The sequence below is a fragment of the Betta splendens genome, chromosome 9 (assembly GCF_900634795.4).
Source record: "Betta splendens chromosome 9, fBetSpl5.4, whole genome shotgun sequence".
NCBI classification, from domain to species: Eukaryota; Metazoa; Chordata; class Actinopteri; order Anabantiformes; family Osphronemidae; genus Betta; species Betta splendens.
Genome location: NC_040889.2, coordinates 2,579,565 through 2,602,221, shown reverse-complemented (window position 1 = coordinate 2,602,221; position 22,657 = coordinate 2,579,565). Strand labels below are relative to the sequence as shown.

Here is a 22,657-nt window from a genome sequence, read left to right as displayed (position 1 = left end):
ACAGGCAAATAGAACATACTTCAAAACATACTTTTGTCCAAAACACCTGTAGAGTTTGTTCTTTCTTTTTTTTTGCTTCCTTCATCTGTTAAGTACGACTTGAATATTTTACTTACTCACTTTCATGCTGCCTAAGTGTGTTTGACAGTCAATTGCCCTAATATGGACGCCGCTTCCCTCTGCCCCAGAATAGCACCAGCGACTCCCAGCACATTCTCAATCAAAAGCACCGCCTAAAACAACAGGATACCACGTGAATGAACGGCGCGAGTCCAACCACTTCGACTGCCTGCCGAGTTGCACGAATTGGAGTAGACTTGGCCGGTGACCAGCTTCCCAGATCTGCTTGGAAATGCTGGGAAACCCATCTCTCACTAGGTCTGGTCCCGGAGGTGTCGAGTCGAAGCAAGCTTACACCAAAACCTCAAAGAACCTTTTCACTCCCTCCTGTTTCTTGGAGATAATCATCTTATGCTGCAGGGTGATTGCTTTGTGGGAATGAGAGTGTCTGCGGTGCCTGCAGGTGAAAAGGCCACCGCTGTAATACAGTCCTGGAAGTTCCTCGTTATAAAAACAGCAAAACGTTCCAAAGTCAACCTGACCAAAGAAGATCTCAGGTTCATTTCCACCCACAGGAACCGACTCGGGCAGGTCAACACCCTCATGTTTGGCTACCAGAGCCGACCGCTTCTCTAAAAATAGCTCGACAGCCAACTGTGTGACGGTTGAGATGTGAGGGACGGGCTGAGGTGAAGGATGGAATGGATCACAAAGGAGGAATAGATGTTCATACAGCATGTTGAATCCATCAACTTCTGTTGTCACCTTTGAGTCATATTTCAAAGTTAATGGGAGCCAGACTGCGAAGTCATCAATGGAGTTAAAGTAACAACCACCACGGGTGAGTCTCCTCAGCTGGAACAACTGGTCACAATCAAAGAAGCGTGAAAGTAAAGCGGATAGAAAGTTATATGCATATCAAGCATAAACAATCTAAGTAGCAATAGGATTTATTGCACTGTCCTCTGTCTTGAAGTTCAGTTGTAAAAACTAAATACAAAGACATTTGCACAACTGAACATAAAGTGTCGTTAAAATGCCTTCATTCTATTTTGACACAGACATAAAAAACATTTCCACCGCATCTAAATTTAAGCTCCGGTGACTATTTGCGTTCAGGCTGCCTAGCGTCCCCCGTTCTTGGCTTCCAGCAAAGCTACCACTAAATATCTGGTGGAGAGGGAAGGATGAAAGCTGGTGAGGCTAACTGTACAAGCTCTGTCCACGCACGAGCTTCACCTTAAAGCAACGTGTTGTGTTATTGAGCATCAAGCACAATGTGGCTTCTTTTGACCTCAAGCCTCAGGTTCCTATGACCAAGTAAGAGTATGCATCGCCTGAAAATGAACTCATGTCCGTGTTCTGTGATTCGCTGTTGGAAAACAAAACAAGTCTGACACAGCTTCAGGGAGTAAAAATAACACCAATGTAAGAGATTTAGGGAATGGGTAATAACATGTTTATTATCTGTTCCAGTCAGTAAGTGGACGGCCCGTAACCTGCTCCGGGTGATGTGTGGTGCATGTGGCTTGCATGACGTCAGGACGCCGTTTGCTCTGTGGGGCTGTGAAAACAAACACGCCGGGGTGCTGAAGATAAGCGGGGTCAAACAACTTCCACCCCTGCACACACACAGGGTCTAAACACACAATTCCCCTCCCTTTAGTCTCCTGGGAGGCTGGATAGATAGTCATGCACCTGGCCCTGCCATCACTGAGCACGCTATCATTCAACCGCACGTCACACAATAGGGGAAAATAAAACAAACACACGCTCAGTCCTTCTAGCATAGGCAACAAAGAGGTGTCCAAGTATATAGAGGTACACGCAGTGGTTCGGTAAACACAAGCAATAACATGCACTGAGCGCGACCTGGGAGGATGTAAACACACTTTCACTGTTATCATGCCGCTGCTTCTCCGCTTCACAAAGATTCCTGCTCCTCAGTCAACCTTTAGCTTGGTTTTAACAGACATCTAATCTGACCTTAAAGCAGCAACATGCACCTCAAACGTATTAGATCAAAATTTACTAATCAAAATGTTGCCACTTTATTCCATTCTGCTTTCTTTACTGCAGTAAACCAAGTGGTATCATATTAAAGTAGTATTTCATCATCGTGATTGGTAAACTACTGTGAGGAAGTTACTGTATGTATTCTGTAACATGGGTGGATGAATGGAATTCGGCATAGTACAGGTAAGTACTAAAAAGTATTGTTATTTTTATTTTAAGTTTTTCTGCGAAAGATTCTAACTAAACATACTACAAGACTTATTCATTTTACTGTTATGGATCACTTTATTGGGATTTTATTTTGTAAGTACTTGTTTAGAGTTCTTAATTCGACTCAAACACTGTAGGACATAGTCGCATACAACCCACATGTATTAGTCTGAGATGATTTAAGCAAGATAAGTAGAAGTACTTTAACTAATCACTGTGGCACCTCGGTTCCTCTGCGTGTCCGTACTTCAGCAGCTCATTGGTAAAAGCTTAAGGTTTTGGGAGTGGGCACGTTTCAGGGATGAAAGGAATCTGAAACATGTTCAGTTCCACTGTGACTATACTCACCAACAAAACACTGATTCCAAGATTGATTAATTAAGAGTAATTAAAGCTTGCTGTATTACTGGCTCTGTCGTGCCTGTGGAAACACCATGCGGTGGGCTAATAGCTCTACTACAATGAATCAAAAGAAGGAATTTGGACTCCGGCTGCAGGATTTCCCCAGCGCTCAATTCAAGCTCTTCCTGTTCCTTTAGTGCTCCCTCTGTTAAATGATCAGCATGTTCTAAGCCCAAGTTTTTGTTTAGCGAAAGCTGTCCTTGTCTAGTTGTTGCTTCCGCCATCATTTTGATAATGAGGATATTTATTCTCAGTGGCTAACTTGTATGCTTCCTATTGCATTCACATCTTACAGTAACTCCCTCCCACCGTTTATCCTTTCACTTGGATAGCTTCCTCCTCTGTTGCTTTATCTTCCTGCCCGACAATCTTATCATAGTTCCCCAGTCTAAGTTACAGGCCAGCTGAAACAACACCCCCGATTATGTGTACTGTGCATCCGATTTATGGTGAGCATGTTCAACACGCATATTTAAGTGTCAGCCAATTGTGCTGAAGCAGTGAAAACCAAACAAATCCCACATAATTTCTGTATGACACAAGGATGTAAAGGATGTTACAGCACTATGGGAATGAGGGACCAGAAAGCTATAATGATACATCATTTTAATGTAGGTTCTCTTACATATAACTGCAGGCCACTGCTCTCCAGTCCTTCAGTAACGGGTTTCTATTATAGAGCATACACTATATCTGCCATACAGAAAAATCTTCTGGGTGACATTTTTAGCAGAAGAAGTGAGCACTTCCCCTATTATGTACCTCTTTGTCCCATCAACGCACCCAGCTACCCTTCCATCATAAAGCCGTCGCTTTGCCCAGCTGTCGAAACTTTTCTCACTTCCATCGGATTTTACACTCGACAAATTACGAAGCATATGACTTTCGCTCCCTGCAGCGGGGTTGCTATAAATCAATCCCATTTACGACCGTCAAATTCCTTTTTCCCCCCGCATGTACCCTGTGCAGCGCATCCAGGTTTTCCTTCTTTGCAAAAGCCTTGCGTCCTTGGTGATTCGAGGACTTCACAGCTGGAGCTGATAAAATCTGGAAGTGTACTGCACCCCCAGCCCACCCCCAAACATCAAGTTGGTGAGAATATGTCATGCTGTACCGAGAGTTAAGAGTGCACAACAATCGTCACATAGAAATCAGAGTGCAGTCAGTCCAACACTGACAATCATATACATGGTTTTGTATTTTGGAATTTTCTTTTACTACAATGCTTAATCAGAAGTTAGGAGTCAAAAGTCAGGTGTGTTAACAGACTACAGGAAACGGGATGTCATCTCAGCACCTCTGCCGCAATTACTGTACCTCACAAGGGACATCACAGCGTAGCCAAACAACAGTAGTGAGCTGCTGTTAACACCTTTATAACGTCAACAAAGATGGCCTGTTTCAGCCAAAGCTTCCCAAACAACAGGCAATATATTCTGTATCCCTTCCGCAACTCCTTTAAGCCTCATTGCTTTCAACCTCGTGCTCGGGCACAGGCGGCTTTTAACCTCCACCCTCTTAGCATTAATGAGGGGAAGGCTTCTTGTTTATTCATCTGATAAACACATATTGGTGTCATGTGTGGCTGGCCCAGGGTTGCTCTGAGTCAGCCTCATTAGTGCTGAGGCTCATCTTTTGAGAGCGGCGCCTGATTAAAGAAGTGACTTAAAAACGCCCCGCTTGCCTTCAGCTGTGTGCCTCTGGAAGCTGGCGCGCTGTCAGTAGGCCCAGGTGTGACGTGACGGGCCCTCGGCCTTTAAAGCACATCCTGAAATTGTGGACGCTGATCTGCTGAGTGATCTAAGCTGCATTCTCTGCACAACGTCTCATTATATTTAATGTGCATGTATATGTGACAGCCGTAGCTTTTTAAGGATGCCCCTAAACACTTCCCTTGGCTCTGACGCTGGACTTGTTCGCTGTCTTGTAAGCTGCGTACAGTCATTACACAAGGCTGGACAAAAAAGCGGCAGCTGGCAGGCGTTCCTGCTCTGTTTTGATTTACGACGCGATGAGAAAGGAGGAGGAGAGGAGAGTGAGGACAGATGTGTAATTGGTGCACTCTGACCCGCAGAGAAACAACTTAGGGGCTTTCTGAGAGACTCAACCCGCCCCCCCCATCCTAGACTGAGTGAGGATGAACAGGAAGTTTGTCTACAGTACATACGACCGCGTGTGCGTGACAAGACACTGTTGGTGTTGAGAGAACCAACTCCAATGGCACAAACACATTGACTGTACATCCTGTTAGATGGCTTGGGCCTGTGCTTCACGGCTACTTTACTAAAGATATACATTTTTTAATGCACCTAAAAAAACATTTTAATGATATTTGGACATCTTTTATCGACAGCATCTTGCATGTATGACTTGATAGCTGTCTGTTACTACTAAAGTCAAGCTGAAGCATCCAAAATATGAGGTGAATATATTAGAAAGTAAGCAAAACTATTACTGATGCTAACAAAAGCTGCAAAAAGAGTCCCGACACTATGTCGCTGCTCTTCCTTCACCTGCTGTCTCAATCGCTAAGGGAGATGCTACGAAAGCCTTGATGGCAATATGGTGCAAAAAGTGTGTGTGTGCGTTTGAAGATCAAAACTAAGTTAGTTAGTTAGTGTTAAGCCCAAGAGTCTCACCCTTCGGTATTGGATGTGTATTCAGTATATTATTATTATTATATTACAGTATATTATTATATTATATTACACACAATATTCTTACTGCACATTTTGTCTTCATTGCAGGTTTTAGAGCAGGGCCAAAGTACTGCAATGTTAAATCGAATGTCTTTGAGTCGAGTCTTTAGCTGAAGCGATAAAACTGTGGTGGAACAGCTGACGCTACAATCAAGGCCACGCTTTGCAGATCACCTTCAGTGTCGCAGCCAATAGTCCTTCACACAGGCACTTACTGTACACGTAAGAGTCATTTTGTTGTCATGTGATTGAAGTGCCTTAAAGCGAAATCCTAGCCCAGAGTAACACAGACGTTGTTTTCGTCTTGTGGGAGTGGAAGTAAATCAAACTGAGGAGGGAAAGAGCGAATTGCAGCACTGCCAAAAACCGTCTAATTCCTTCCTACTTGCCTTTTATTGGCTCCTTGCCTCCAGACAAACAGTCGGAGCAAAAATCGCCATGTGCAGATCCGTCGGTTTGGCTCCGTCAAAGATTAGACTCCTGATTACGCTGGGAGTTCAGTGGGCATCTGACTCATGTGACTTGTGAGATTCACGATCCCCCTTTTCAGGTTGCTAGCACACCTTATCAAACATTAGAGAAATGTGATTCACTCACAGCATTTTCTGTAAGTTGACTCAACAGCTGTGGGTGCTGGGCTTCTTTCAGCCTTCTAAAGCAGACACAGTCCTCAGCATATGCCAAAGGTGGATTATTGTGGGATCACTGCCACATCTAACAGTTCCCAGTGTGTCTGTACAGTATATTGTGGCTGTGTTACAACTACAGTAACTCGGCTCTAAAATAGTTCTCAGAGGATGCAAGGGGACGTTTTGAAGCAGACACATGCACACGCAGTGCATGTCCCACAGGCAAATCATTTTAACCAGTCGTTATGCAGTGGAGAAGCTTTTGGCCTCTCTGGCTGCATTTGGGCTTTATTAAAGAGCTAAACATGTGGTTACTGTAAGTGCTGAGAGCTTTGAGAACGAAGCTTATTTGTCTTCCTCAAACAGTTCTGATGAAAACCAAACAGCAGGCTAAGAAAGGCCAGCCTGCCAGTATAGTCTCCTTGCTCCCCACCGCCCACCTCCCTGGCCACAACATGCGCATTGTCCAATTAAGGTCTTCTACTCTCAGCGCTGTGCCCAGGCAGACTGCCACCCGCTGCCAATCCTCCAAACAGTCTGGCCGGGGATGTTAATCTTGTTCTCTGGGCCCCGACACACCACGGTGTGTGATTCCTGCTCTGCTCTGACACTTCATCATCAGTGGGTGGGCAGTGGCGCGTGGGCACAAGGCTATAAAAGGCTTGGTGGAGCCCGATCCCCTACCCCCCACCCGTCCCACCACCGTGTTTGGACCAAGTGACAGCCTGATGAGTGTGTGTGAAGGTGTTTGTACTGTATGTGTGCCCTAGAGTCTAGACTTTACACCGGCTGCAATGGAGTACTGTACTGTATAGCAGATTCCTGGCAGTGAACCATAACACTGGGCATAACTTCACTTTAGATGAAATGTCGTGCCGGCGTAAAGTAGCAGTGTTTCCAGCCTGCTAAAGTCTGATGTATAATAGTGCATGGATAAGGCTGCTCCTGAACTATTTCACATTACACAAAGAGCAAAGAGCCATTAAGCAGCTCACCGGCAAGTCAACCCATCAGTACTGTCACAGATGTAAAATGATTAGGTCTGACAGTTATGGTAATCAACAATATGTTTGTGGATCTGTTTATATGGCATTCATCATAAAATGTCTCCGCCAGTTATTTGACTATAAAGTCCAAATGAAAATTAATCAAAACAATATAAAATGGTAATAAAACATTCACAAAGCTCAAACCTAAAATGCACAGGACTGCAAATCTCGGTTATTCCCTGTACAGTATGACAGTGTGGCCCTGGCGTACTGTGGGACCACAATAAGCAGATGCTAAAGTTTACGATCACGTTGTAGATATTTAGAAATGAGAAGCATCAACTGAGGCATTACACTGTTGATGTGAATCTATATTTTTTTTTAATTGTGTTTATTACCGCATCTCCTCACGATAACAAAGAATATGCAAATATTCTTTGTGCCCCTCAGTGAGACTGACGTTGGATTGAGGTGACCGGAGTAAATTTCTGCTCCATTTTTTTACCAGACCTGACACCGGCTACCTTTAACATCTGTGGGCAAGAGCCCAGCAAAAATGCACAATGCAACTGTAATTTAAAGACATGTGGAGGGCCTAGATTACCTTGTGTTCCAAAAATAGATTTAGACTTTATATGAGTTCTTATTATTGACATCCTGACCTGTTTAGGATAAAACAGAAGGAAGCCCATTGGCTTGGTTGGATGGTTGTCGTGATGCACAGTGGCAGTTCCAGCGAGACCAATACAAGCCCCGCATGGAAGCTTCAGAATCATTCTGTCTGAGCTCAAGTCGATGCTGTTGACTCGATGATACCGTCAGACCCCACACTGATCCATGTCGGCCTTTTTTTAATTTGAATTTTCCCAAAACTGTGAAAACCAGGAAACAGACTAGATCAGCCAATAACCAAAAAGCACAGGGCAAGACCGAGTCACGGCTAAGTTCTCAGCCACCAACGTCCTTTCATATTTATCGAGGGGAAACTGCAGGGCAATGCAGGCAAAGAACTTCCCAACAGTGACAGGGGTAAGTTACAGTCTAGTGCTACAGTTTCCTGCAGTCACTGTAATTAGATTAACAGCAGAGATGACAAGAATTCGAGTGTGCCTGAATGAATACAGTACATGCATGAATTTTCCCCTAACCTCAAATGTAGAGTCTAGAGCTCAACATGGCCTGAAGAAGTCATTACCAAGCCTCTAAGCGTAGCCTGCTTGTGATTTTATCGTTTCATAAGCAGGGGTGAATCAGGCTTTCGTGGCAGAGTACGGAGGGAAGACAAGAGACTAGATCACACTAGTAGCCCAAGATCCATTTTTCTAGCCACATGTCACAACACCTGTCAGAACAAATACTGAAGCACAGAGTGAGGGAGCAGAGTGGCCCTATGATGTCCATCAAGGAGAGCCAGGAGAGTATAAAGAGCAAAGTTAATAATCAAACGCAAATCATGACGGTTTACACAAATATAAATAGGGACTCATCAATAGCAAGAAGCGCTGAGCACGTTTATCCCTTCATCTGTTATTTATACCAGCTCATCCTGCTTTTAGACAGACAGGAAGACCCCTGCAGATGCAGAAACATTACTTAGGGAGAACATGTTCAAGTAGTGCTGCTAAACACTTGAAGGTGCAGTAAATGCTTGAAATTCAAGCAACGCAAAGGCAGCTACTGAAGCATCCAGACTGTAATAGCATAAAATTAAAGCCAAGGCTGAATGTAGATAAGCACCTGAGTTGGCGACAAGTTGATTATGGAGTTTTTCGGAGTGGAATGAAAGACTTTATGACACTGAACATCGGCCTAGCTGAGTCACATTTAGGCCTGAGCTACTGCTCAATGACTTGAAAAAACGGTGCTTCTGTGAGGGTGAGTGGTTGGGGGGTTTATTAGAGTTGTGGATCATATGCATTTATATCTATGTTTTCTTGTCTTGGGCGCTGCCACTTGCTGCACAGTACCAGTTCATAAGCTTTAATGGCTTGGTAATAACTCTGTGCATGGAGGATGAAGAGAGGGAATTACATTCCTACCTCAATTCAGCAAAACCAGTTTGAAAACCAGGGTGAACATTCATCACTAGGTTTGTCAGATTTAATTTAATGTGTCTTACGCTCTGGAAAAATTTAGAAAAAAACTTACTGGGCGGAGTTAATGAGCTCTCTCCTTCCTTTGTGTTCCCTCAATCTGATTGGTTGGGAAAAAAAGTACAGTACACCCCGCTATGGAAAGCAAGCAAACTAGAAAGTGCTCCCACGACTACTAAACTGTAGTCGCATATTTCACTGCCTCTATACTGAGGGCCAGGAATGTTTATTTCACCAACAAAACTCTCTCTCTCTCTCTCTCTCTCTCTCTCTCTCTCAGATTCTGCAGTACTGAGATTGGAGCGCTGGCCTTTCTGTGGTTTCTGCGCAGGGACACAAAACAAATAAATTAACCTCATGCCCTTAAAAAGATGGATTTAAAGAGGGCAATTGTAAAACACAGCCGGGGCTTGATGGAGATAACAGAGGGGGAAAAGTGTGAGGGGGGCATATGCGGCTGAGTCAGGAGCTGACAATCAGAATTAATAGACAAAGAGAATAAATAAACAAAGAGGGTTTGTCATTAGACAGAGCTTGTGGAGTACTGTACATGTTGGACAGCCAGGAGGCTCAAACTAACACACGAGCTGTAATTAAATGCATGTCCAATATATTTTTTTTTATTTGCCCTTCTGGGGGGGTTTAAAATCTTGTTGTTTTTTCGTCCTGCTCCAAGACATATTCTCTGCACGCCCACTTGAGCGTGAGGTCAGGCAGTGAAAGAGGCCAGGTTTGGCCGAGTGTTTCGCTGTGGGGACGGTGGAAAACCATTTCTCTCTTTATGGTTAATACCCATTGGAGCCACTCTGTGAAATGGGCCCCGACAGCCCCAAGATGAGGATTGGAGGGGGTGAGAGGAACGAGCGCCGTTGGCCCGAGGCGGCAGGCGATAAGCTCCCGAAGCTTTCTTCAAATGGGCATGGAGCACACCTACTCATTATAGTAATTCCCAGCGTTTAAAAGCGGATGAATGGACAAATGTCTGCGGTGGAGTAGAGCCGAGGGGAAAGCAAAGGTCACGAAGTTCGTCTTTCTTTTGACTGACTTCTCAAATCATTAATTTCAAAGTTTTAAATCAAATTTTAGAATTGTACAAAAGGAAAATGATTACAGATATTTTTCACTAGGATATGTTAAGGAAAACAATTAATATGGCAATAATGTGAGGATGTATGTAATGAAATTCTCACCCCCCTGCTGAAAATCAAAACTGACTGGGACACTCTTAAAAACTCTAGCGCAGCCTCAGCAGAGCAGAATGAACTGTCACTATTGGCTGCAATGGGAGCTAAACTCCCCTGGGTCCATGTTAGCTGCTCTCAGTGGCCAGCAGAGGTGTCGCAGAAAAGCCGGTTCGGAGAGTCGTAGCCAGGGGCCGTCCAGAGGGACCCGCGGCGAAGCCCGGCACATCAAAACAGTGCCGCCCTAAGCTTCTTTTTTTGTAAAGTCACTGTGTGCATAGACTGTCCTGCTATTCTTTGCACAGAGTGGATTTTGCTCCTTGCTACTGCCTTTTATTCTTCCCTCAGATGGTTTCACTCCAGAGAAGTCAAAGTATATAAGGTAACAACAAAAGGTAAAGATGCATCAGAAGTAGCTTCCAACTATTTCCTCCATAAGCATGATTTGTATGTACTGTAAAGGATCTCTGTGCCTTTTAGTTGCTTACAATAAATTCATATCAGCAAATTGGGTTGGGCAACGTACAACTTATTTTATGAGACTAAACAACTGGTCATTAAAACATGCTGTTTCCTTATGCTGTAGCAGACAAACCTAGAGATGAGGACGGAATAAATGGATTAGTCTCAGTTGGATGATTTTGGATCAGCCTGGAATTCATTATAGAGGCTACTGTTATAGAATAAAAAAGACAGAATGTATGTCATGTATGCTGCCTCCACTCTGGTGTCGGATCTATGTTTACGAACCTAAAAACAAACAATGTCTTGCTGCATCTGCGACTCCTTTCTTTTACATTCACAATCCCATCTGAACAAGTTGGTTCGACACCTGAAGATGTGGCGTAATCACCAGTGGGTGAGAGGGACTGTCCTCTGTGCAGAGCAGGGCTGTATTGTATATTCTTAAAGCATAACAGGACCACACTTTAAATGCATAAATCACTCAGCCATGAAACTCATTATTGCAGGCGACTGATGAATTCCTGAGTCAAAAAGTTCTTCCTGCCCGCCGGCACGCACGCACGCACGCACGCAGTCAAAGACAGCTGAAGGTTAAAGGACCTGACACTTCCTTTATCAAACAAAAAGACTTGTGACGTCCAAAAAATGACATTTTCCAAATGCCCTGCTCTGATTTTTTAAGATCAAGGGGTCAGGAGCAGGACATGGGCTACAGTTTGCTCATAAAGCCCGTCTATCCGTCCTGCTCGACAAATCCTCTGCTGTCAGAGCAGGAGACACAACTTTAAGTGATTCTTCTTGTTCTTTGGCTTTGCCCTGGAACGCTCAAGCTGTAAGTATTTTATAATGACACGTTGGCCGACTCGTATATGATCCAGATTATGGCGTTTGGATGCTGCTCTGTGTTTTTGATGTTCATCCCAGCCAATACTGCATTTGCCAGCTTAAATAATGTCCATTCTGGTTGAATAATGCGGCACGAGAACGTTGTGTTTTAGCCTATAACTGATGTGCCCCCCCCCCTTTCTTCTTAAAATTACATTTAGAGACTTACTTGGAAAATATTGGTGCCTTAGATGCTCCTAAATTAAAGAATCCGGATCATCTTTGGTTTCATTTTTGTTGTTTTGTAAATGGATTCAATAGAGCCAATGTTTAGTGACAGGTTTCTATACACAGGCACTAGTCCTCAGAAAGAAACACAAAATGCATCTGCTATGTTGGCTCAATGAGGTAAGAGGCTACCAAAGAGGCATGCGGCAAAAAATGTATGGTAGACCAGTTAGACCTGTTGAAACCTTTGCCTCAGTGACACAGCACAATGTCATCTTTGTAGGAAAACGCAGCACGTGAGCACACGTTCCTCTGCTGAAAGGCCCCTTCCTTATATGTGGGTTGATTCAGGCTTGCACTGATCTCACTCAAGAGAACTGTACTGCAATGATAACAATGAAAGTGATAGGAATTACAGACACACTTCTTCGGGAAGTTTCTCACAAGAGTCACAAGTTCAGCTATGAGAGAGAAGGTTTTTCAAGGTGAGGAGGAAATTAAAGCAGAGGAATGTGGAGAGGAGAGATATAATTCAGTAGTGACAAGGTGACATTAGGAGTTTGCATCTAGTTTTCAACAGCTGTCTCACACACACACACACACACACACACACACACACACACACACACACACACACACACACACACACACACACACACACACACACACAGTTTATATCCTACAGAACAACACCAGTACACAGAACCTCCAGGGACACTGTGGCTAGAAGAACCTGGCTCTTTATCAAGACAGGCCTCAAATGCCAACAATTTCACACAGGTTCATGCCAGAAAGAAAATCCAGCATTTCCTCTGGGAGATGTCTGACATGATAAGGTAGCAACAAAATGACTGTAACAAAGCCCTGGTTGTAGGAGGTGTGCAAGTGAAGCAAAAATGATACAGCTGTGTTTTCTGCTTCTACTGTGCATTCATGTGTCTTTAAAGTGTTGAGAACTCACACCAGCGCCACTGATTAGCACAGAGGAAGTCAGACTGACAGAGAGCGGCCAACACGATGCAGCTGTAACAGACTTTCACAGAAGGGTGATGAGAGGAATTTAAGAGAGACAGTGTTAATCCAGTACAGCGATGGGGCAGTCACAATGTGCGAGTAATGAGGATTCACAGGGAGATGATGAGCGCACGAGAACGGGAGTCACCCGATGAAGTAAACCTTTGTGCCTAGAAGACCATGTTAAGCCTGATCCTTGTTAGCATTCTGCTGTGTTGGTAGCCGAGCGACATACAGTAAGTGGACACAAGAGGAGACAGATGAGCTTATCAATAAAGAGGAAACAGCGAAGGGCAAGAGAGACACCAAAGAGTGTTGGAGTTTGTACTGTATCACCTGACTGGACACAGAGCGGACAAACATTAGCTCATGGGTATTTGAGTAATTATTTCAAGAATGATGAAGACGAAGAGGCTTACGGTGGTAAAGAGACCTGCTCTCTCTCTGTCACCAGCTCATAGTTGCTGCAAACACTTCCTGCCTTATCAGCCGCTAACCTGATAAGAAAATCAAAGGGGCGGCTGAAGGTCGAGATGCTGTTTCCTCCTCTCCCAGATCTTCTCACCTAAAACTTCTTCACCTGCTGCTTTTAATTCACTGTTTTTTAGCTTTGTGTGAATATTAATGATTAATTAATTGCCCCAGCACTTGGGATGTGGTCTAAACAGGTGAGGCTCAATCCTATTCAATTCTATTGTGTAGTCTATTGTATTAAGCCATTCACACCTGAACAACCAGTACCAAGGTTGGTGCTCCAGAGCCCAAAAGGTTTTAATTATAATTTTCCTGCTTCAATGTTTGAGGATGATTAGCTACAACATCAATGCAACTGTTTGAAAAAAATTGCATTTGTACAGTATGAGCAGTCTGCTTTGTATGCTTTGTATGTTCAGTTTGCTTTGTTTAAATGAGCCAGATATGAACTACTGGATTACTAGTAAACAGACCTAAGCACATAAATGCTTATATTTAAGGGTCTTTAGTTAGAGTCGCTCCTCTCTTTTTCGTCTTTGCGTTTTTCTTTAAAGGTCAAGACTATCAGGTAATTTAGTGCCACCTGAAAAGATGCCGAGTTTAGTTTGGGTTGTCTCAGAAGCAGCAGCAGTGAAACTAAGGATGGAGATGTAATAAGTAACCAAAATGGATGTGGGTGGTATGAACCAGATGTACAGTACTACAACTCAGCCTGTAGCCCCACACACACACACACACACACACTCACACACACTCACACACACACACACACACACACACACACACACACACACACACACACACACACACACACACACACACACACACACACACACACACAGTGGGGACAACCTTAGCAGCCAGTCATTGCTGTGTAATGAGTTTGCTGCCCCCCGGTGCATTCTGAATGGAGGGCCCTCGCTCATTAATATTCATAACAAACTGAGTGTAGTCTCACCTCCAGCTGTGTACAGTCTGTGGTTGACCCCCCCATGTCGAGTCTTGTTGCACCTTCTCTGAACTGCTCCACCCCTGCTGGGCAAGATCAAGTTTGAAGCTTGTAATATTTATTTTTCAATGTTCAACTCAACTCGAGTGGATCTGATACCGAAGCACAGTTTCAGGATCAGAGCGGCATGAGGTCAGGGTGAGGGATTAGTATAACCAACGAAAACACCAGTGATCCAATTTTCTCTAAAGTTGCCTCGCACTTCCTCCCCAGCACAAGTCGTATAGTTCACCTCAAGAACATGTCAATGATTGTATTATTATTATGCTTGGACATAACGGGAGATTTGGTACAGGAAAGCGGCAGATCCAAGCAAAATAAATTCAATCTCATTCATGGCTTCTTGAGCACATTCCTGGACAGTGATTTTGCGCAGGTTGCGCACGAACACCACCCACCACACACACAGCATTTATTTTCATCTGATTAACATCCAAGAGCAATTAAATGGGTCCCAAAAACACAAACTCTAACTGATGCATGATGGAACTGTTCACCAAGCCAGGAGGAAAACGAAGCAAAGGTTATTGATTGAATACCTGTCCTCGTTGCTGTGTGCAGCTTACGGTACCTGTTTGCTGAGCAGATCTGTCTTGGAGGGCGTGTTGGGGCTGGCGGCAGGGGTCACAGGGGCGCTGCGGCTGCCCCCGGCAAACACTGCCCGCATGGACGCCAGCCACTTCATGGCAAACCACGAGGGCTTTGCTTGGATGTGCTCCAGAAAAAGTATTCCGTGAGGAGATCAAGGTAAATCGACAAAGCCTGGTGGTACAACTGGTGCTTCAGTTCCCTGGCGACGGTGTGACCAACTCCTGCTCCACATACCATACCTCGCTCTGTCCCATTTATCCCCTGGCATCATCACCGAACATGTCACACAAACACTATAACACTAATCTAACCGAGAACCCCCCCCCCCCCCCCCCCCCCCCCAAACCCACCCCCCCCCCCCCCCCCCCCCCCCCCCCTTACACACTACTACCTAAGGGACAACCCTAACCCCCCAATCTCTCTGTCACCATCTGTCACTTTCCCTCTATCCCCATGCTGCCCGGATACAGCGCTTTAGCCCCAACACACCTCCTGCTGTGTTGCCAGGCTATCAGACAAATCAAGTAATGGGCAGCTGGTATTAGTCCATCATTAGTGCTTTACAGGCTGAGATGTACATCCATCTGTGATGGAAGGAGTGACAGACAGATGTAGGGATATACTGTATGAATACATGGAATTCCTGCCAAAAAACAGTCACCTGGTTGTAAAGTAACACGCAGTAGTATAGACTTTTTTACATGTACAGTGTTTGATTGAATTATGACAAATGGCTTTTATCTACTGTACAGTCGCACTAGCACTGGGAACAGGAGGAGAACTCCAAGCAAACAAAAGATGTTCGAGGATTTAACTCAAACTGTATTAATGACAGAGAGAAACACATCAAAGCCCAGACCCAGACCTGGAGCAAGGCCTTCGCCCGCTGCACAACACGTGGCATCGAATGATGAAGACTGAAAGAGATACGTAAGAGAGAGAGAGAGAGAGAGAGAGAGAGAGAGAGAGAGAGAGAGAGAGAGAGAGAGAGAGAGAAAGATGTGAAATTACTTCACAGGCTATGAGGCTGTGGCGTCATTCATGCACATATTTAAGTCCGTACAACTGGGCTGGTACTGTATGAAAAACGCGGTGTGAGCCCACATGACAGCCCTTCATGCTTTTGAAGCGACAATCCTACAGATCAGAGTAGCAGGGCAGGGTAATAAATGTCACCGTGTTGTACAATTTGAAGGAGGATAATCCCTCGCAGGGCTTTAGCAGGGGTTGGATGGTGTTATTGCTGGCTGGAAGACGCCCACCAGACTAAACACACAGGTTGAAAGTGTGTTAATCCAATTGCAGATTTGTGCTGGTGTGTGTCCAGCTGGGCCTCGCACCCTGGCTGGGAGGATCGCGACCATATGAGGAGGCCGGGTGTCCATCGCTGCTGGTGTCTGCTCAATGCCAGTGCGGATATGGCTAAAGCGCCAACTTAACTCATCTCTTAATCCCCCCCGTCTCAGTGTGGCATTACACATGGTGCTGTGCAATCGGCCGCACCTTCAGTTTCGACTGTCATTCAGACAAAAGCGAGCTTTGTGACAGAGGAAGGAGAACTAATGCATCTGAGCAGCTCAGGAATCTGAAGTGACAAGCGTAGCCTACTTCTGAAGGCTGGTGAATCACGGCTGAGTGTGTGTTTATTCATCTCTGTGTGTGCATGTGTCTCTCTCCAAACAAGGAACTTTCCCTTCAGGGAGACATCGACTCTGTAGATATTTCGAGCAACAAACACTGAATCATGCAAAGCGTGTCACTGAGCAGGGCTCCTCTGCAAGGCACTCGGCTTTCACGCTTTGATTTGTAATGAAAATTCCCTGTTGCTGTAATGAGTTCAATATTACACACAGGGAAGGGTACAATTAGACTTCAGATGAAGCAAAACCCAACAATGGCCCCAGCAACTAACACAACCGCAAGGCAGAGCTAGTAACTGTTTTGGTGATTGGGCGGAAGAGCGGGAAATAACAGCATGGTGTCAGCTGTGGTTTGTGAATGAAGACATTATAAAATGTGTGGAGGCAACAGAGAAATATCGACAGCAGTCAAGTTATACTTTCACTAGAAGAATAAACAAATACAGAGGACAAACAGATGGGAACTAATTGACGATTTGATGGACAGCTTTGACACAGGTGTCAGCAAAGGTAAGCCAAAGTAGCTGTGGTATGAAAAAAGCAGTTTATAGCTACAAGGCTGTCTACAAGTGACTCAAAGATGCATTTTATCTTGGAAAAAAAGTTTTAACAACTAACACACTGGACTCCAGACAGAGAGACACAAGATTTTGTTCCAAACATTCCTTGTTTTCAAGGTAAACCACAAGAGGATAAGGATGGAGAATGAGAAGATATTGAGTTAAGGACAGGCAACACATCGGTTTAAGCTTTAGAGTTCTGCCAAAGAGGGACAGCAGATTTAATTGATACTGAGAGGGGAGGAGTCCCAACAGTTCGAAAAAGGCGAGCGTTGGAACTCCTCCACATTCCATCTCGCTCCCACATCCCTCCCATGTTTCGAGCGCTCGCTCCATGCTGAATTGCCCCAGTGGAGATGGCTGCTTTTATCCGGTTCCAAGCGGCCCGGGAGAAAATCAAGAGGCCTATAAATGTCTGGGTGTGAGGGAGGCATTAAAACTAACTCCCTGAAGACAGAGGAGGGCTTTTCCAAAGCGGCAAAGAACACCAGGAACTCCACCGTCACACACTGCGTTGATGACAAGTTTGCACAAGGTTAAAATATCTCTAAATGTCCTAACCATCCTTTTTTTTATTACAATCATCAAAATAGCCATGAGACTGAGACTAGGGGTTGTTTCTTTAGCCTCTTTGCGGCTGACGGTACCTACAGTATCAGGCTGTGGTGCAGCCACACTCAAGGACTAAGGAGCTGAAAAAACAAGGGATGAAAGAGCAACAGGAAGATGAGAAATACAAGCGGGTGCTGGGAAAAGGAGAGTTATCCAAGTGCGTTCACTGGTAATATGCGGTGTGGTTACACAGGCCATGTTGGTGTGACGCATTACTCAACATTGTGCTATGACATTCGTGTTTGTCCACACATTTCCCGAAACAACCACACTCGTGTCTGGAGTTGATGCTTTTAGAGACATTCAACTTCTCTATCTGAGCGTGAACAGCAGCGTTCTCCAGTTCCCCAGTTAACCTAATGGGCTATAAATCAACCACGTCACCTTGAGTAAAGTCCTTAACTTTCCTACAGTACCCACTGTTTATTTATGGCAGAGACAAAGTGATAAAACGCCCTCAGCAGGTGGATCTAAACGGAGAGTTATATGTTGTGTGTCTGGATGCCAGTTATAGTCTTTAAAAAGCAAGTAATGACCTTGATGAGGCCGCTTCATTTCAAGTATGAGTCCTTGTGTTGCTGCAGTGCAGCGCTGCTTGGCTGGAGCTCTGGACAGCTTCTCTTATCCTCAGCCAAATGATCCAGGGGCCAGCAGGGACACGAGGCGCTTTTTGGAGCGTTTTTCCTTTTATTTATTTATTTCTGCAGCAGCACTAGCTTTTTTTGGAATGAGACACATGTAAACAATAATTAAAGCAAAACGCTTATGACGGAGAGGGAACTGAGAAGGATTAGCCGAAATTCATCTCCAGAGTTTTGAAATTTGTTAGAAGGAATGAAAAGGCAGAAATGTTTTTAGAGTGTCACATTTTCAGTAGTCTGACTCAGGAGTACTTGTGCGCTTTGACATGTCCCAGTGAAAACAGTCAGAATCTGTGATTTCTCCTCACGTGGGGGTTTCTGTTAACTCAGAAGGGAAAAGAAATGAGACAAAAGAAATTTGAAATTTGAAGAAATGAGAAAAATAGAGAACTGAGGAGGTTAAAAATGTCACAACATCAAACCTCAAAGAAAGAAGGAATTACAGTACGAGTCATGAGAATCAGGTGTTACAAGGGAAGCAGGCATTTTTTAGTTATAAAAACACATCTAGGTGTAAATCCAGTTCATTCAGCAATTTGACTTGGGATCCAAGCAAACCTAAAAGTTAAACAAACACTATGATTGCCCAGAGCAGTTCACCATAGCTGTGAAATCAAGTAAGTGCCTCGCTTTTTTTGTACATACTGTATGCGGTCAACATTCCCTAAATATACAGAGGTTATAAAAAAACAAAAAAAGGAAGTTCTTTCATCTCCTTAAGTGGCTACTGAGCACAACGCACTCCCGGAATAGATTTTGGGTAATGAATCTCCACACTGAATAATTTATCCATGCTTCCCCCTCTAAAATCAGGCAGGGAAGTTGATGCCAAATACAAAATCTCTAGTAAACAGGAGCTCCTTCGAATGTGTGTGTTATAAAAAAAACAGATGGGGCATTATAGGGTAGAAATGCTGCCTGGCCGCATTATAACACAATAGGGCAGGGAAAGCTTGAACAAAACGGTCATGAGGTCCAGCAAGGGACAACAGGCATGACAAGTGCGCACATGCAAAATGATGACCATTGCATGCTTTGTTCTCGGCAGTAGGTGTGTGCCTGGAGAAGCTAAAAGGCAGCTAGAGATGAAGGACACATACCAGAACTTTAACATCAGAACGTGTGTGTGTACTGAAGCAACCTATGAAACCACAGAACATCACAGTTTGAGCTGCAGGCAACTCGGTGAGTGGCAACAGCAGGAGATGTGTCAAAACAGAAGGTGAACAACACTACTGCATTGTTTCACTGCCAACTGGACTGGTTCCATCACTCCCATTAACACTCAATTGTAAATCTCGTCCGCTTATAAAGCTTTGACGTGTTGCCGAACAGGTCCGTCTCCTCGTCGCATCGCAGAGAATGCATTACAAGATTCTACTGGAATCTGCGGCGGTGTAAAGGCACAATACTGCATCCTGCCCATTTGCAACGTGATAAGAGTGAGAACCAAACTGAGTTTCAGTCACGTCAGTTCACGTTCGGCAAAAAGTTTTCTGTTTAACCCCTGGCCTGGAGGAGGTGGCGGAAGAGGAAACGAAATCCCCTGCCAAAGTTTAAACTTGGTTTAAACAGATTTAGGCATTGTCCGCTCCGGGTAAAATCACTGCTTACCTCAGGAAAAGCAAGGCGAAAGGCTTGTTTGCCCAAAATTGGCATTTTGTCTGGTTTATTCTTATATTATCCTGCAACAAAAATTTGTGTTTCTCTTACAAGAAGTCCTGTACAAGAAGCATTGTCAACAAAGGATGACAAGAGAAGAACACGTTTGTGGTAACTTTAAAGATGTGCAGTGTTTAAAAGCATGGATGCTGCAGATTTCTCAGCATTAATCATGCCTATTACTTTTTAGAGTATTATGAACAACAGGCAGTTTTACTATAGGTTTTCACCCCAGCTGTGTCATGTACAGTTTTTAACAAATCAAGTGACAATTTTAAACTAAACGCAAATAACCTAGAGCCAGAAAAGAGCCAGTATCATTCATTCTGACCCAACCTAGTGGTTTACCCGTCTTCTGAAACATTTAACGGGCAGATCGGAGCACGTGTGGTCCCTGGTTCACTTTCTGTGTTGCCGTGTTCCTGCAAAGGTCTGTGAGACAAACAGGCAACAAGGTCCCGTGCCACTGCCGAAAACCACAGTAAAGCTCATCAGTCGCAGCAGGAATTTGACTCAATGACAGAGCGTCTGAGTCAGACTGTGCTTCCATGTTTCGCGTTTCAGTCCTTGGCAATGTGAACGCACCAAAGATCTAATTAGCCCATTGTTCCTAAATCAGTCATCAGGTTTTTCCCCTTATATCACCAGGACATCAGGAACAGATTCATTTTATTCAAAAACATAAATTTTCAGTTTTTTTCTGACACAAGGAATGAAATTTTCATCATTTACACAATTGATGGGGTGACCTTTCACTTGTGCATTGTGTGCCTGCAATGTTTCGGGCCGGCCCTGAGCGTCGGGTTGCTGCCAATCGGTAATAAGGAACAAAAGCGGCACATCTGCTGTGGTTTTGGCAAAGGAGCACCGAGTCGGCCCTCAAAGCAAACTCCCAACCTTTTATAGCAACCGTAAATGGTCGTACTCGGTGCCGAGATAGAAAACAAAAAAAATCATAATTATAATCTGGATAAACAAAATCTGCTTGCCTGTACAGAAACACACTCAAACGGAAAGTTGGAGGCAAGTAGAGGACAACTATCAGCAGGGCTGATCCACGGGAACCTACCGCTCATAATTCTTCCAACTGAGGAAACCGGACACCATCATTATATCTGTCGAATCTGCAGCTCCGGGAAGGAGGACTACATGCAAACTAAACACACACTTGGCATCCGAAAGCACCGCAACGTGTCAAACAGATATCAAGGGATGAGTCTGTCCCAAAGAAGACGTGGGGGCTTGGCTCTCGGAAAAGCTTGAAAATTCTAACACAATGTTCCCATCGTGTAAGGGGTGAAATTTGTGGATCAATACTAGCATGAAAACACATTTCTCGGTTAGTTGGATAAGGAGATCAGAGACTGAAATACTGTAGCCTTCAATCTCCTAAACCATCTAAAACCTGTCCAAGTGCGATACTGTAACAAACCAATGTGTTACTCTGTCACAATGTGAGCCACTTCTTGACTTGACATAGCATCATATATTTCATGCTGAGCACAATGCTGAGGTCAAACGTTGGTATCACAGCTAAACTATGGGGGGAGAGCTAAGCAGCTTTGGTTTGGGCTGGGGAGGAAGGCGAGGTTCCATCCATCACATGCCAATGAAGACGCCGGTGCAGTTAATGTGGCAGTGGAAGCAGGATGTGCCAGAATAGGTCCACTGTGGTTTACTGCCTTGTGGTTAGATGGGCTGTTCTCAACCTGAGGGCAAGACTGAACCTAAACTGCCTCCAACACGTGTGCCAAAATTAAAATGCCACAAACAGACCTGTGAATCTTGAAATCATCCAGAAATGGACTAAACATCATTTATGTATGAGACAGACTATGTCGTAGATGTTTATGTTATAGTTCACTGCAAATAGTGTTTTATTCTAAGTAATATAGAAGCATGACTAATTGGGCTTTGTGAGAACAATCAACAGTTGGAACTAATCTGGGTATAAAGTACAAGTCGAAACAAGAAAGTCATATAAACATTTGGTTTGAGTAATTCGCCAAAACAATGCTGTTTGGCAGTTGATGACAGCTCACAGCCTCAGTGGGCAAACTACCACCTCCTGCGTTTAGCGGGAGTAGATTCCAGCCCCCACGCTGTAAATTATTATAATAAGATGCTTTCTTCACACATACGTAGATCCGCACTTGCATTTGGTGTTGCTTTAAAAACGTCTCGATACACAGTACCTTAGAGGCCCGATGCATCCTTCCTCCTCGATTCTTTTCCTACTAACTCCAGTAAACAAGTTCAATAATTCAGCAGGTACCGTCAGTACCTGCTGAGTCCCAGGAGAAACGCTCATCTTGCCAGGTTGTGTGTGAGGAAAAAGGAAGAACAAGTACATTATTGATGCAGCGATACTTGCGTCTTAGTTCGCCGGCCAGGAGGAATTTTTAGCGCTCCAGGGTTGTTGCATTGAAGCTAATTCCTTGCATGTATTTCAGTATTTTTTGTGGAGTGACACTCACCAGTGAGGTACAGTATGTTGATATTAACACCTGTTATAACCATACACACACACACACAGATTTGCCCACTGCCCTGTGCCGCCCCTGTGTACTCCAGTGTACTCTAACCCACGTTTGCTTAATCGTCAGGGAGCAAGGGAAAGTGGATGCTGACCCTGAAGTGACATGGAAACAGCCCAT

The 22,657-nt window shown here is 44.3% G+C and overlaps 1 protein-coding gene across 1 annotated transcript in view; it reads right to left on the bottom strand.

Moving 5' to 3' along the window:
- The window catches only part of nav3 (neuron navigator 3), a 128,743-nt gene extending 116,802 nt beyond the window's left edge, over positions 1-11,941 (bottom strand). The window contains exon 1 of the mRNA XM_055511339.1: positions 11,799-11,941. The gene's annotated coding sequence lies outside the window, so the exon portion shown is untranslated. The remainder of the gene's footprint in view (positions 1-11,798) is intronic.
- Between the last annotated feature and the right edge of the window lie 10,716 nt (positions 11,942-22,657).